This window comes from Anser anser (genome assembly GCF_964211835.1).
Source record: "Anser anser genome assembly, chromosome: 2".
Classification (NCBI taxonomy): Eukaryota; Metazoa; Chordata; class Aves; order Anseriformes; family Anatidae; genus Anser; species Anser anser.
The window spans coordinates 117530378-117545952 of NC_139721.1; the positions used below are offsets into that span (position 1 = coordinate 117530378).

At 42.5% G+C, this 15575-nt stretch overlaps 2 long non-coding RNA genes across 2 annotated transcripts in view; one reads left to right on the top strand and one right to left on the bottom strand.

Moving 5' to 3' along the window:
* LOC310895076 overlaps positions 1 to 14767 on the top strand; it is a 23117-nt gene extending 8350 nt beyond the window's left edge. Inside the window, exons 2-6 of the long non-coding RNA XR_014580424.1 lie at positions 7020 to 7119; positions 9161 to 9304; positions 10103 to 10196; positions 13455 to 13581; positions 14072 to 14767. This is a non-coding gene — a long non-coding RNA (uncharacterized lncRNA). The remainder of the gene's footprint in view (positions 1 to 7019; positions 7120 to 9160; positions 9305 to 10102; positions 10197 to 13454; positions 13582 to 14071) is intronic.
* Positions 7602 to 15575, bottom strand: part of LOC310895077 — a 21829-nt gene continuing 13855 nt past the window's right edge. Inside the window, exons 2-3 of the long non-coding RNA XR_014580425.1 lie at positions 9714 to 9858; positions 7602 to 7946 (exon numbers count right to left, since the gene is read on the bottom strand). This is a non-coding gene — a long non-coding RNA (uncharacterized lncRNA). The remainder of the gene's footprint in view (positions 7947 to 9713; positions 9859 to 15575) is intronic.

The following is a 15575-nucleotide window of genomic DNA, read 5'->3' on the forward strand; positions in this document are numbered from 1 at the left end:
TGCTCTGAAATTGCAGATGGAGGGAGAGGTGTTGCTCACTTTAGTTTAAGTTAGTTTAAGTAACTATGAAACTCATATACTCATAAGCTCAAATTTTATGGAGCTGGAGTGAGTGAATGGCAGGATAAGCCATTACACCTGCAAGGTAGTTTCCAGTTATAAAACATATTATATATGAATTTGTTGCATGGCTACTCTTGTTTGCATGTTCTACTTCATTTAAAATAGTATATATATTTTTATTTGTGTATATATGTATACACACACACATATATATGTCTGTTTAGAAATTTTTATACATTTTACATGTGTGTGTATATATAATAAATATGTATGTGTGCGTATAGAGAGACTTATATAATGCGTGTATAGACATATATCTATATATATGCCCACACAGAGAATGCAAAAGTGATGGGATGCTTTGACACTGACAGCTATTTTTAGTCAAGTAAATAAGAACAGGAAACATTTCTCGAGTCTGAGTTTTTGCCAGCTGTTAAGCTCTAGCCAAGAATAAAAGGAGTGTGTGTGTAGGTTTTGAAACTAGATTAATTAACGTCACATTTTAACTTCCAAATTATGCTTGATTTTGGTTGATTTTTGTACTTCTCTATGTTTTATGCCTTTCAGCAGGATTAAGCTTCCAGGTGTTTTCAGTAGGGAGGGCAAAGCCTGGAGTACTTTGTGCAGCTCTGATTGCTGGTGTTGAAGATGCAGTTCAGAGGATGCAGGTGCAGAGGGGGCCACAAGGACAAGGGACGGGGAACTTGCCATCCAAGAAAAGAAGGGCCTTTTTACCCTTTTTACTGAGGAGATATGCTTGTTCTCTCACAATGATGCCAGAAGGTGGAGAAATAAACACCAGGAAATAAAAATGGTTTTAAGAGGGCCAGGGATAAAGTTTAGCCTAAAACAGGCTTGAGAAGTACAGACTGAAGTAATTATTGAATTTAACACGGAGCTTTTTCAGTTTATGAAGCTGACCTGGCCAGGAGTGATGGCTACTAGGCCTATGCAGCTTCTTCCCAGTCCATGTTCCCAGCTAGTCACCTCTATTTCTGCTACGTTAGTGATGGGGATTTAGCATCTGAACACAGTTAAAAAGCTGAGAAGGAGATGGCAGCATACAGAGAAGATGAAAACAAACTGCAGAGTCTTGTGCTCACAGGGCTCTCCTGGGAATGAGAAGTACCACCGGCTCCTGAGATCATGTCAGCTCTGACTGACTGCACAGATGTGCATCGTTTATCCTACCAAATAAGTTGTTTCCTTTTAAAACGGTGAGCTACATCACTTCTCTGAAGCTGGAGCATCCTCTGCAAGGGAAGATCATGCTCTTTAAAATGAGGCATTTGGTTTATTTAAATGTGGCTAGAAAAGAACCGAAATTGCACATCAGTTGGGGCCACATGCCTGTGACCTCCCAGAAATGCCAAGGAGTCAAATAAGCACCGGCAACCTTGCTCCTCAGAGGTAGTGCACCCAGCCACCACCCTATCCATGCACTTGTTTTCCTTGGGGCTGGCAGGGAACTGCCCTCGCCTGTACCCACGAGGAGCAGGCGGGCTGGATGCCAGGATCTGCACAGGTGGTCATCACAGCTGGAAACTGCCAAGCACAGGGGTGCCCTGAGCACTAGGCATACACACAGGTGGAAAATTTATATTGGAAATTGTATTCTTCGATAAAGAAGTAATTGGCAGACCCAGCAACTTCCTTTTAGAAAACCCTTTGAAAATTAATACCCGTCAACAATGCAATTTATTCCGATATTTTAACAAAACGGTTAAGAGAATAGCTCTTGAGTAATGTGCTGCAAACAAGCAGGTACGTAACATATATTTAGAGCAGCAAATATGCAAGATGCACTGTATTGTGCTATATTATATTTAAAGGATCTGAATGCTGAGAGAGGAAAAAGAGCAAGAACTGAAAGAAATGATAAAATATTAAAGCTTCGAGAGACAATGTTGTAGGCAGCAGTTTTTGTAGACACTGCTATCAAAAGATAGACAGCAAGCTCTGAAAAAAAAAAATCTGGTTGACTGTGATGAAATGCCTGGTAATTGTCTGTCAGTTTTAGCTGAGGAAATTAGCAAATGACTCATGGGCTGCAAGCAGTGGGGAGCGCAGGGAGCCTCATCCATCATCTCCAGAACAGCCATCACTTTCCTGCACTCTCCGCTGTTGCTTAACTGAAGGACAATATAAAATAAAATGTGAAAGGTCATATATTTCAGGAACTTAGAGGTTTAATCCAAACAGACACAATGAAAGGTGATATGTTGGGTTGTTGGTGGTGGTTTGAACTTTTGTTGTTTGTTAGTTTGATGTTTTTTTTTTTTTTTTTTCCATGGCTGATGCTCAGAGAGGATTTCCTGGAAGCTTGGTCCCTGCCACAGGGCTGGAGAGGTTTGGCAGGGTGAGAGTCACAGTGCAACGAGCAGAGCTCGTGCAGAGGAGCATCAAACAGGACTGAAGGCCAGGGAGCTCAGGGGCTCGTCTCCTTCCAGATCTGTGAGAATGTGGTACATAATTAATTTGGATGGTACTGTAATCACAGTGGGAATTTCTTTGCATCTTTAGGGGAGAAGATAAAGCCTGAACAACCCATCCAAATGTTTCTTACTAAGAAACATGAAATGGGGTTTCTCAAATGATCCAGTAGATTTTGGAAGATAAGTGACCCGTTGCTTTTGATAAGATATGAACGTCTACTCTTACCCAGGATAATATGGGGAGTATCCTGGAGTGGAGGAAGACAAGGATGCCCTAAAGTAAAGAATTTTATTAGACACAAGGAAAAAAATGCATTTTGTACTAACAGACTACAACAAGCATGATTCTCCCTTGATAAAACCAGTGCTGTTCTGTTGTAACTCCATTGACAAAACAGAGTGTAGGTGGACTGGTGAATCAAACCTTGTATTTATTTATAATAACAACTAAACGATGAAATGTTTTCCCTGGCAAAGTAACTGCTGTGAATTCAATCTCTGAAATTGTGACTAGCTCTGTTTATAGGAAACATATCAACCAGATGAAGCAAAGGCCCTTTTGAACTCCCTGTAAACCCAGAACAGAAGCAGTCGAGTTGAGCCTTATTCACTTTCTCAAAAAATAACAAATTGGGATGAAATTAATGATATCATTTTCTGCTAAAGAATTTTCCGAGAAATGGAAATACACAAGCAGTCAAGTAAACGTAGTCTCAAGCAATATGGCAACAAATCAGTCACTCCTACGTTGAATGGCAGAGTAGTTTTGCAATATTGAAAACTGAAGTTGAAAAGAACAGTTTTTCAGCTAAATTCCCTCAAGAAAAAGAGCTCAAAATGTGCTTCAAATTATCACCTTTCTTTACAAACCAGCAGTAATTATTCTGTTTCACACCAAGTCTGATAGACCTGGAAATTGGATTAAAAAAACACCAAACCATGATCAGACAATGTGCCAAAGACAACTCCTTTGATAGCAGACTACTTTGCTTTTTTTTTCTGCTGTAAAGGGACTAAATGTTATGTTGTCTTCTGAAGTGACTGCTAAATTACCAAGAAAATGGCTGAATATCTGTGCATTAGCTCTCTACATGACCTAGATCAGTATTTTTTTTTATAATCTGTGTTTATATTGTGCTTTTTTTTTTTAATTTATATTGTTAAATTACACTCAGACTTCTGAGTAAGAAGTTTATAGATCCCTGTTGGGAAGCAAAAGCTGTATTTTTGATAATTATATATGATTATGTGGAAAACAGCATTTTCTCTGCTTTTTCACAGATGATATACTTCCTATCCTTTCAAGAGAAAACCGTTTTTACAGCAGATCCCATTGAATTCCCCCCAAACTAGTGGTGAAAATGAAAGTGCATTAGTATGAGAGCTAATAGGTGGTGCTCAAATGTTGCTTGAATCCTATTGATCCGGGATATCTTTAATGTGCTTTTTCAGTTCTCTGCCCAGAACACAATTCAAAATTATTTGACAAAGCCACATTGATTTTCCTCTGTTCTCAGAGGCTGGGAGAAAGTCAACCACGGAGTGAATGGCAGGAGGTCAAGGTCAACCTGCTGCAAAGGGAGTTGCTGAGAGCAAATTATGTGCTCCTTCGCTAAAGCTGCCCTCTCAGTTGCCTTGTCCAGTTCATGGCACATCAGAGGAAAGGAGAGGCCCAGAGAGGTGGTGTTTAATCCTCAGGGCAACAGCTGGGGATTCACCTGACATGGAGAACAGTATGAGGATGGTTAACGGTATGAGGTTTGTTAAGGCAGCCCCATGCACTGCAGCCTTCATGCCAGCCCTCTTGTTTTGGGTGTCTCCCAGTTCCACCACAGCATTACCTCCCTTGGATGCTCCCCAGGGCTGCAGCAGTCCCTTCCAGCCCACGCAGCTGTCTGACTCGCCGTAACCTCATGGATGGTCGTTCCCTTCAACCTCATCTCGTGCCCCTCTCAGAGCCTCCTAAGATACCACCCAGATATAAGCAAAGATATAAGCAAATATATAAGCAAAGATATAAGCAAATAAAAGCCACAGTTAAAAAAGTGAAGCACGGGAGAAGCTGTCAGCACAGCATTATTCAGAAAGTCTGGAAAAAACTTTATTCAGTGGTGGTGTTTCTGGCAGCGCAATTTAACCTGAACAAACCTGTTTCCTAAGGTAAAACAGGCTCTTGGATAGCCACAAGCCCAAAGACAAACATTGCTTAGCCAAACTTAAGTCTCATTCCTGGCAAGATGCTTCCTCAGACTTTTCAACACCTCACTGAAGCAGAAGACTGAGCATATGGGTGGGAATAGTGTCTCCCCCCCCCCCCCCCCCCCCCCCCCCCCAGGTACAGCAGTGAGCAGCTCGCCTGGCTGCGTTGCACTTGCCTGTGACAGGCATCATTTCTTGCAAGCAGCAGGTTTGACACCTCATGGTTTTTCAGAGGCAGAATATGAATGTTATTTGGTAAGTGCAGGGAAAGAAACTGCCAACTGGAGGAAGAAGATGCTCGGAAATGACTGTAAACAGAAAGTGATGAACACGTACAAAGTGTGCTCGGGGGACTGGGAGGAGCGAGGAACCCGCACCTGAGCCCATAGGGAGGGGGAACGAACAATTCCAGGATGGTGGGGCATGAACCAGGTCGAACCACCATCATTGGTATGGGCTGCCTCCCTCCACTCTCTGCTGCCCCAGTTTCCACCTGCTGCCCAGGGACAGGTCTCTAAAAGCATTGCCTTTGGGTATCGCCCCCCTCCAAATGAGACAAGCCACTCTGCAATCAAGACAGCATTTCTATAACACTGCCAGAAATTCAAAGCAGGTACTGTAAGTCAACAAAATGCTAATTCCCAAAAGGTTAATTAAACTGAGCAGGACGTCTAGATGAAATGCAACAGCTGACTGCTGCAGTTAACTCTGGCGTCGTGGTTAGCATTAGGTGGCAATCTCGTGGGGGGGAGCTCCTCAGATGAGCTATTTTGGCAGTTACTCTCTTGGGGGGCTCCTGCATATATCAGTCACCTTGTTCTTGCTAGCCTTTGGGTGACAGAAATCAGTGAAAGCCAATTCAGACAACTGAGGGAAAAATGTGTTGCCACTCTACAACCCCTCTTAACAGAAACTCGTGAACATTGACTGCTAAAATATAAGTCTCTATTTGAAGTCAGTTTTCTAATCTAAATATAATATGTAAGTACTCTGTATTACTTCATATCCTCTATCATCCTTTACAGGTAAAGTTAGAGGGGACAAGACTGAAATACAGTTTTATGGGCTGGGGAAGGATGGGCATTGCAGCCAATGGCAGGAAATCATAGAATCACAGAATGCTTTGGGTTGGAAGGGACCTTAAAGATCATCTAATTCCACCCCCCCTGCCATGGGCAGGGACACCTCCCACCAGACCAGGCTGCCCAAAGCCCCATCCAGCCTGGCCTTGAACACCTCCAGGGATTGGGCATCCACAGCTTCTCTGGGCAGCCTGTGCCAGGGCCTCGCCAACCTCTTAATAAAGAATTTTTTCTGAATATCTAATCTAAATCTACCTTCTTTTAGTTCAAGACCATTACTCTTTGTCCCGTCACTACATTCCCTGTGATAACAAGTCCCTCTCCAGCTTTTCTGCCGGCCCCCTTTAGGTACTGGAAGGCCTCTATAAGCGATCCCCAGAGCCTTCTCTTCTCCAGGCTGAACAACCCCAACTCCCTCAGCCTGTCTTCACAGGAGAGGTGCTCCAGCCCTCTGAGCATCCTCGTGGCCTCCTCTGGACTCGCTCCAACAGCTCCATGTCCTTCTTGTGCTGGGGGCCCCAGAGCTGAATGCAGTACTAGAGGTGGGGTCTCAAGAAAGCAGCAATACAAAGGAGGGTCATATATTGTTATTTATTCCCAGTATGACTGTTCGAGAAAACAGGGATTCAGAGCCCCAGACCTTTCCTACTCCATCCCACAAGGACACAGGGTCCGATGCAGGCCCTTTGGGTGAGGCTGGCAGGAAAGGCAAGCCGAACAGTGCTGGCTGCTGGCCCTTGCAGGTGGAGCTTTTTTGATCCTGGTCCTGAGGAGAGGGACAGTGTGTGTATGCGTGTGCTGCTTTCCGAGCTGACTCACTGAGCCTGTGAGACAGATGGAGCCAACAAAGTTCATCTGCCCACGCTCCGCTCTTCATGGCAAAGAGACGGAGCACATAACTTCCCCAGGTCCACAGCAGCTCCCACGGGCAGCTCTGAGCTCCCTATGGGGGACTGTTGCCACCAGATGAATAGCTATTGTTGTTGTCCCCAGGAAGTACCTGCCACATAATAACTTTCAAGAAACTATTCCAATTACTGCCTTTTATAGAAATATGAGGAACAATTACATAACAGCTGCATGCAATTACTACATCAGGTGATATGACCTTTTCAAAACCAAGAAGTAATATAATTTTACAGGTAGAACAGGAAAAAAAGTTTTTTCTTTCTCTCTTTGAATTTGAAAAATGAAACCTAGGAGTTCAAAACAAAACTTTTTTTTTTTTTTCCTGTAGGTTTTCCTTTTAAAATATGGGTAATGGTTGTTCTTTCAATTGCATCTCATGCCACAGTCTCTGGACATCTGGAAGAAATGGAATACAAGTCATAAAATAAGTATGTATTCCTATGTATCATGAAAAATATGCAGCCTGTACTAAGACCTTGTGCTCTGATGTAAAGCCCTCTTTTCTGTAAGATGAGCTGAGCTCAGCTTGCAGCCTGGAACATCCTTTGGCATTTTTGTACCTACCCATTATTTCATAGAATCACAGAACGGTTTGGGTTGGAAGGGACATGAAAGATCACCCACTTCCAACCCCCTGCCATGGGCAGGGACACTTCCCACCAGACCAGGTTGCCCAAAGCCCCATCCAGCCTGGCCTTGAACACCTCCCGGGATGGGGCATCCACAGCTTCTCTGGGCAACCTGTTCCGGTGCCTCACCACCCTAAGAGTAAAGATGGTGCTTAATGTAAGTAGAACAAACTTTCTTTCTGAAATGCCAGCCTTCCAAATTCAATTACAATTGACCTATGGTTTCAGAAGTTATTGATAGGCACCCAGACAGCACTTGTGCAGTCAGACTGGGTCCTTGGGCTAACACACATTGTAGTTTTTCAAGTGAGGTTGTAAGAAAAGCTTTGGAAGAAGACAATGGATAAATACATAAATAAATAATATGTAATGCATGTTTTGAAAACAAGAGCTTAGAATAATTCTTTCCCTTCCTACTTTGTCTCCAAATAAACTTTCGTATGGTTTGTGGGTTTCCTTCTCCACCAAGGGCTTTTCCCTTTGCAAAAGGTTATATCCATGATTCCAGTAGATACTTCTGTGCTTTTCTCCTTCATTTCCTTGATATCTGGCAGGGCTGGCATAAAACCAGTTTGTCCTGAGTTGGTCTGGGTGTGCAGGGGAGGGACGGTTGTCAGGGGAAATGCCTGGATGGAGAATAGGAAAAGGGTGAGCAGGGAGCTCTACTTTATACCCATAAAAGACCATAACACCTGTGGTCCTAGTCTGACTTTGAACTGGACCAAAGGAGAGATGTTTCTATGATTGTCCAGCCAACAGCCCAGGAAGAAGAGCACAGGCTCTGAAGTTCTCAGCTCCTGATGCTTTTTATATAACCTCCATGGGTATTGCTGCCGTGATTTTTAACAGCGAACAGTTATCACTTTGCTAACTCACACAAAAATTATGACTATTTTCAAGAGCCATGCCTTGCTCCTGAACCTGGCCTACATCATTCAGAGCAGTCTCCAGGAACCCATGAACCTCTTTCCTTGGACTGCAAAAGACATCAGACCACAGCACAAGGCTCCATTGCAGCACTCCATCCTGTCCTGCTAGTCTCTCTCCATTCAGCATAGCTAGACAGAGATGTGAATAAAAAAGAAAACTGCATGGGAAGGTGGTCTGAGAGAGCACATCCTGTCACACTTGCAAATCACACTCGGCGTTTTATTTTGCTCGTCCCAAAGGGCTGGAAGGTCATGAGATCCCAACAAAGAGCCTTCGTGCTGTTATCAATGGCTTGTTTTCTCCACTTAATTTGCTCTCTGGTATCATATTTCCTTTGGATTACAAAGAAATCTTGTTCTGAAATGAATCTGGAATTACACAAGTTTATCTAACAGGGAGCTGGGCAGGGGCAGATATAGAATGGCACATAGAAGTAATCGAGTATTCTGAAATGTTACTGTTCCATGTACGATCCCTGTAGCAAAAAAATTAACTTCCTAAATGGCCTCACAAAGACCTGTAAATGCCCAGTTCAGCCAATTTATTTGCATGCGTCTTCCAATGGATGTGATCTGATGTAGCTTATTAGTCAAATGAATTCAGCACCTATTTTTCTGAAAGCTCTAATAAGTTAATAAATAATGCATTCATTATTTTTAGACCTATCCATTAACACTCTACATAGCTTAAATGACATATGGATGCCCAGGACTACAAAACATTCAGGAGTCATTCCTCTGTTTTTTGATAATCCCTTTTCCTCCTGCTGAGAACTTTTCCATCCTTGTGATTGCTTTTATGTGGCCCCATCCTCTTGCATGAAAGCAGATACCACAAATAATATTTGAGGAGGCTGAAGGACCAGTGATGTGAAAATTGCTTCAGTACTAATTCTACTTTCTAAATATAGGCACATTTTTCTTGAATACAAGGGCAAGACAACACAAGGTGAATGGTGCTGATATCTACCTACTCCTTCACAACAGCTTCTGCAATGCATAGCTGGGACTACTGGGAGGAGGCTGTTTTTTATGCCATGAGGCTTTATTATCAGGTATTTTACCTAGAGTCCATTCCACCTGCTGAGGAAAGAAATATTTGTTTGTATCTGTGTTTGTTGATATATATATGTATATGAAGAGAGAGAGAAGGAAACACTCACAGATATGCATTACAAAATGATCTCTTTTTAAAAACTACATGGGTTTAATGCTCTTGTTTTGACACCTGTCTATTCAGAAGAAGATTTGTTATGGGCTGGAGGCACAATGTTTATTATCATTGTTCTGTCATGCATTCATCCTGTCCCTAGCTCCAGGTGGAGTCTTTCCAAGCTTATTCTTACAGTCAAGTCTCATTATAGGCTGGACTTGTTGTTGTAGTATTTCAATATGCATAGCAATGATGTCACTGCTGTCATTTGCTATTATTTTTTTGATTTATTGGTTTATTTGATATTGTACCTGCTGACATGAAAACTTTGTTTCGGGCATCTCTTCCTATTGCTCGTCAAATGCTTCTGCTGACTCCCAGGTTTCCTTGCCAGGATATAAGATGCATTTTGATAACTTCTCCTTTACATGCCATGGACCTGATGGATGGAACAGTCTTTGCATTTTGATGTGGACAAGAAATAAATCCACCCAAGGGAAAAAAAGGAACACAAATTAGAGCTCATAATGCAACACTGCTGCCAAAATACCAGCACTATTCCCTAGCATGCACGGAGATGAATTACAAGTAAAATCAAAGGGCTGTGTTGTCACTTTCTGTAGACTTGTAGCAATCATTTTTTGAAACTTGAACAGCATTTTAAAGGAACTTGACCCATGTCTTGCCTTTTTCCTTCAAGGGTCTTTGCAAAACCTAATTTGCCCATAACACATCCACAGAAGATTACAACTCAGAAAAACTGGAGAGGAAGTTGTGTTATTTGCAGCAGCTAGGTAAGCATTACATGTAACCCTCTCATTTAGGTTGTTCCGTCTCCCCTTGTCTCTTACCTTGACTCACAGTTTTCTTTCTTTCTCACTCTCATCATGCGTAGGATACCAAAGTCCTTCAGATATGAGCTCACTGTGGGCATAAGATCCCACCACCCTCACATAGGGTCGTGGGGGTGGTTAGTGCGCAAGATATCCTCAGACTGAACCTGTTGTGCATAGTCTTACTAAGTCCCATTAGGAGAGGCAATATTTCTTGTGGGACACAATTTTGAGAAGTCTCCTGGCTCCACGGAGAAATCTTCACTTTATGGTAAATCCCATGGGCTAGAAAACTAGGACAAATCTGAGTTTTCTCCCGGAATCATAATGCTCCAGAAAGTGCTGGTCTAACATTACAGTAGTAGTTGGATTTCATGAGGAGGGAGAAAATAGTATCTGCGTCACGGGGAGAGGGAGTTGTGGCGAGGGGACGAGGGAAGAAGGGACCTGTATTGCAAATGTGACTAATATCTGAATGAGTATCTCTATAACCACCAAATCCTGATTTCCTGTGACTTATAAGCTATTTCCTATAACTCTCTCTTCTGTCAAGTCTTTAATGTTTGAAATAGAGATACTGGTCTTGAACCTGATGACAATTTTGTGGGCCAAGAAGTTTATTTTTTCCTGCTATACCAGTTGATTTCGTAAGAGGATATCACTTCTCTACCCATTTCCATGACTGTTTTCTGTCTATTTTCACACAACCTGTAGAAAGTTAATGTTAAGACATCTGAACAGTTATCAAATCTGCTTGAAACTGATACACCCATAACCAAAAGTCATCAAGGGGGACAGACGTGTTTAGTCTGTCTACAGCAAGATATTGCAATAATCTACAGCATATAACTACAGCAAAATATTGCAAGACTTTCATTGGAAGATAAATTAAATAAAATTTAAACCTGAGACTAGCACTGAAAGCTTTCTGACCCAACAGATTTATCATTACAGAAAAAAGAGAGAGGTTCCAGTTAAAACACTCCTAAAATGTTTATATAATCTGCTGGCTTTTAGTGCACGTAATCTTGGCTCCCTCAAGTGGCTGGTCCCAGAGACAGGACAGCTTTCCTCACGTTTCAAATCTCTTAGCAGAAGTGTTAGAGGTCTCTGTTTCAGGGATCATGGCTTCAGACCCTCCTAAGGTGCAGCGTGTGTCTGTGTGCAGCTATGGTTTGTTAGAAATTGGTACTGAGTGAATAAACTACACAAAGGTCTGAGGTCTTGTCATGTGAGGAATGAGTGAAAGGACTAGAACTGCCTTTATGTTTCTCACGTAATTCTTCCTTTTTCTTGCCATCCCCCAGAGGATTTCCTTGCCATTATTACTTTTCTATAAATTCAGCAAGAGATCCTAATGGTTTTGCTGTTGATTGCAGTACTCTTCATTAGCTATACTAGCTGAGGTCTGCTCTAAAAAAGGCTGGCTGTGGGTCCATGGGACCACATCCTGACTGTAGTATCCTAGAGTTCAGCAAAAATGAATACGAAATCCTGTATTTGGGACAGCCCTGGGACTGTGAGGAGCAGCTTGGCAGTGGAGAAGCAGCTGAATGTGGGGCATCACTACATCCTTGCAATATTTAGGACAATGGCCACAGGCTGTAGCCAGGACAATTTTGACAGCATAGAGGAAGAAAAAAGAATAATAAAAAATAACACATGAGAAGTCAAGTGCTGGAGACTCCATCCTTTGAGATTTTCAAAACTCAGCTGGATGAGGTTCTGAGCAACCAGCTCTGACTTAGGGGTTATTCCCACTGTGGATTGTGGTTGTACTGGATGATGCCAAATTCCTTTCCAACCTCCGTAGTTCTGTGGGCCAACAAACACTTGGAGGGGCTGGATTTTCCCCTTGCCTGCTGCAGGAACGCTTCAAAAAGGGCTTGCAGATACTGGTGCAGACCCTGAAACCCAGCCAGCCTGCAGCCAAGCTCAGCCTTGCTTTTGCTTTCCCTCCCCTTCTCTACCATGATGTGCAGGGAGTCAGGTTTTATCCTGAGTGCCTCAGCCAGGTTTTGACCAAAATATACTCCTACCCACCAATTACTGGGGCAACACAGTTGTACCTTAGGTGGCTCATTTTTTAAATTGAGATGCTGTTAACCCTGTGGAGCTTGGTACACTCTGCCCCCCTCAGAAGTGACTTAGCTGCTAAAGCCAGTTTTGTTGTCCGCATTGCATGTAAGGCTGCTTCAGCACCTGGCAGCACCTACTTTACAGGAGCTGCTGCTACAGTGGAGAAATAACTAAGCCCCCAGGGAAGTTTTATCACAGGAAATGTGAGGCTGCAAAGCAAATTCGCGACGGTGTATGTCTATCTTTGTTGCAAGAGATTGCAGTGCAAGAAGATGGAGACACATCGCCTCTGTGCTCGTCAGCAGGCAGGCTCTTTGAATTCCCCGGTACACACACTTCTTGTGAGACAGATCTCTGAATTTATCTCCTTCAAAAGGAAAGCTTTTGTAAGTCACCTTTAATTTATTAGGTCTTTCTTCAAAGACAGTCCTCATCCTGCAGCCCATTGTCAGCCACAATTTATCTTCTCTGTTTTAACAGTTTTTCATGTCCTTACAGGCAGAATTTTTCTGGGTTTCTTCAAGGACATATAAAGATTGCTATTTAACGCTCACCAGTGCAATACCTGTTGCTTCAGTCTGATAAAGTAGGAATGCAACTTCACCTGTTTAGTTCTGAGATCAGCTGGACAGTAGCAGGAATGGGAACTTAAAGCTAAGGGAGAAAAATTAATACAAACTCTGAACCTAAACCTAAATTGCACTTTTCATATAATAGAGTAAGACCTCCAGAGTATTTACTGATTAGTAAAAAACTTCAAAGCTAAAAAGCCACTGTCACAGATTATCTCTGCCTGTACAATATCGCAACAAGCTCCTGGACTTCAACATGCTATTTACATGTGCACAACTCTCCAATACTTCTTTAAGTGAAGGCTTCCCACTTCATTTATGCATCAGAAAACATAGCTGATGCTGCAACAGGTGCTGAACAAACTTGTGAATTTTCCTTTTCCTCTTTATTTACTTTTTTTTTTTCTGGGTGTGAGAACTGGGTATGGACCAGAAATACCTGATGTGCTTCTTTAATTGGTGTGGTTTTTTTTTTTCTGCTTTGGTCCAAATCTTTGTTCAAATCAAGAGAGAACTTTTAAAGCAAATCTGTTTATCTTAACTTCCTGCTCTTTGCTTTTCACCACAGCATAACTACAGAGTGTAAACCATGGAGTTTTTCCAATGAAACTAAACTGGAAGATGTGGGACATCCACAATGAGTTGTTCCAGTCTCTACTGGCCATTGACAGGACTGGACTGGAGATCTTGCAAAGGCAAGTGTCCTGATGCATGGATAATGTTGGCTTTGGACCTTCGTGCAAACTCCATTGCTCTACAAAACTACTCCTGTAGGACTACATTAGTTATTAATACAGACACCGCCTTTTCTGCATTCATGTTCAGCCTTTGGCTCCTTGTGCACAGTAACAGGGGATATCTTCTCTTACTCAAATAGTAAAGGTGGAAGAATATGTATTATTTACCTTTCTATTCTCAGGACAAACATATGCTGACAGACCAATAAGCTTAGAAATGTAATGAAGATATTCAGGTCCCATAATTTGGAAAAAAAAAAAGTCAGGACTCATAAATTATAACACCAGGGTATTTTCAGATATAAGTTTAAGCTCTTCTCATGCTTATTGAGACAACTAATAAAATTGACTTGAGGTTAACCAGCCTGCTGTCCGATCTAGCCAACACTTCAGTAATCTTTGCTGAACTGAAAAAACAAACAAACAAACCATGTTTCTGCTCCTCCAGGTGTGAGAGAATTTCAGCAGGACACTTCTGGCTCTTTGAAAGGACCAAAGGAAACCTTCAGTGTTCCCAGCAGCCTTGACCTACCTAGGTAAGGGCTTAAAGTGCACTGGAATCAGGAAATCATCATGGATATTCTCTGAAAACACTTTCCTGTCTGATGCACCTTCCTTGAAAGGCAGGCTGCTAGGGAGAGCCAGAGTGATAGCACTGAATATTGTCATGCAGGAACTGTAATAAAGCTGAACTACATCTATAACGCAGCCCAATATTACTCTCATGTTTGTCATGAGATAGATTCCTGCTGAGCCATTTCTCACCCCCATTTATATCCTTGTGGTGAGAACAAAGCAAAGACAAATGACGGCTCCCAGTGGTGGCCAGGGGACAGTATCAGTCCCCTCTCTTAATAATAATTCTTACAGGACTTTGTGAGAATACATCTGTGTGTGTCTTTGATTTGGTTTAAATACCATCTCAGTCATTTATTTCTGAATGACTTCTTTTTTATTACCTGCTCCCTATTCCAAAAGGAGAAGGTAATTTACCTCCTTCCTCCGGCTCATCCCTCCTTCCTGCACCATCACAGAAGGACTGCTGGCTGTTCAATCTCCTTGCTAATGAAACTGGGCAGCCCATGCTTTGCTGTATCTTGGTGGGTCAAGAGGAATATGTCACTCACTTATAAGCGGTCAATATATGTGCTAAAATAAAATCACTAAAATAAAATTTATTCCAATGCCTGAAAACAACATGAATGTCAGTGATCCAGTCCACACAAACCAGGGGAGCAATGGTGGTTTAAGACAGTGGACTGAATGCACACCGAGCAAGACTTCTACCATGTATGAGAGAAATGCCTCCATTTTTCACCCGTGGAGACTCAGTCACGGCTTACTTCTGAAACCATTTAACTGCCCTAGACTTGAATGGGCTCCTCAATACACATCTGTAGCATCCAGAACAGTTACTGACATCAGAAAAACAAGGAGAGCAGCAATCATGAAAATCTGCCTGTTACAGGGAAGGCACCCAGGGGAGAGAAGGGCTGACAGCGGTGGAAGCAGTGATGAGCTGGAGAGGAGGCTGGACCCCCTTCAGGGTGAAAGCATATGAGCCCTCCAGTACACAGTGAATTTGGGTCCCCTCTCTCCCCTGTCCGTTCCAAGAGACAGAGTAAAGATGAGCACAGAGGTCAGTTATTATAGCTGGCCATCACGTGAGCTGGGCTGGAGAGAAGAGCCCCCAAAGCCAATCCATAATACAGAACTACTGAGGAATAGTTGCAGGGTGCACAAAAAGCTCCTGGAAGCTGAACCAGTCTGAATTATGAACACCCTGTTTCATTATAAACAAGAATAACAATATTTTAAATGAAAAGCAGAAGGAAAAAACTAGTGGATCTTTGCATACTGCCCAAACACATTTTTCTTCCATCACCTAAAGGCATGTTTTTCTTTCCTGTGGTTATTCAGATGACAGCAAAACCTGACCTGGGCCTCACACA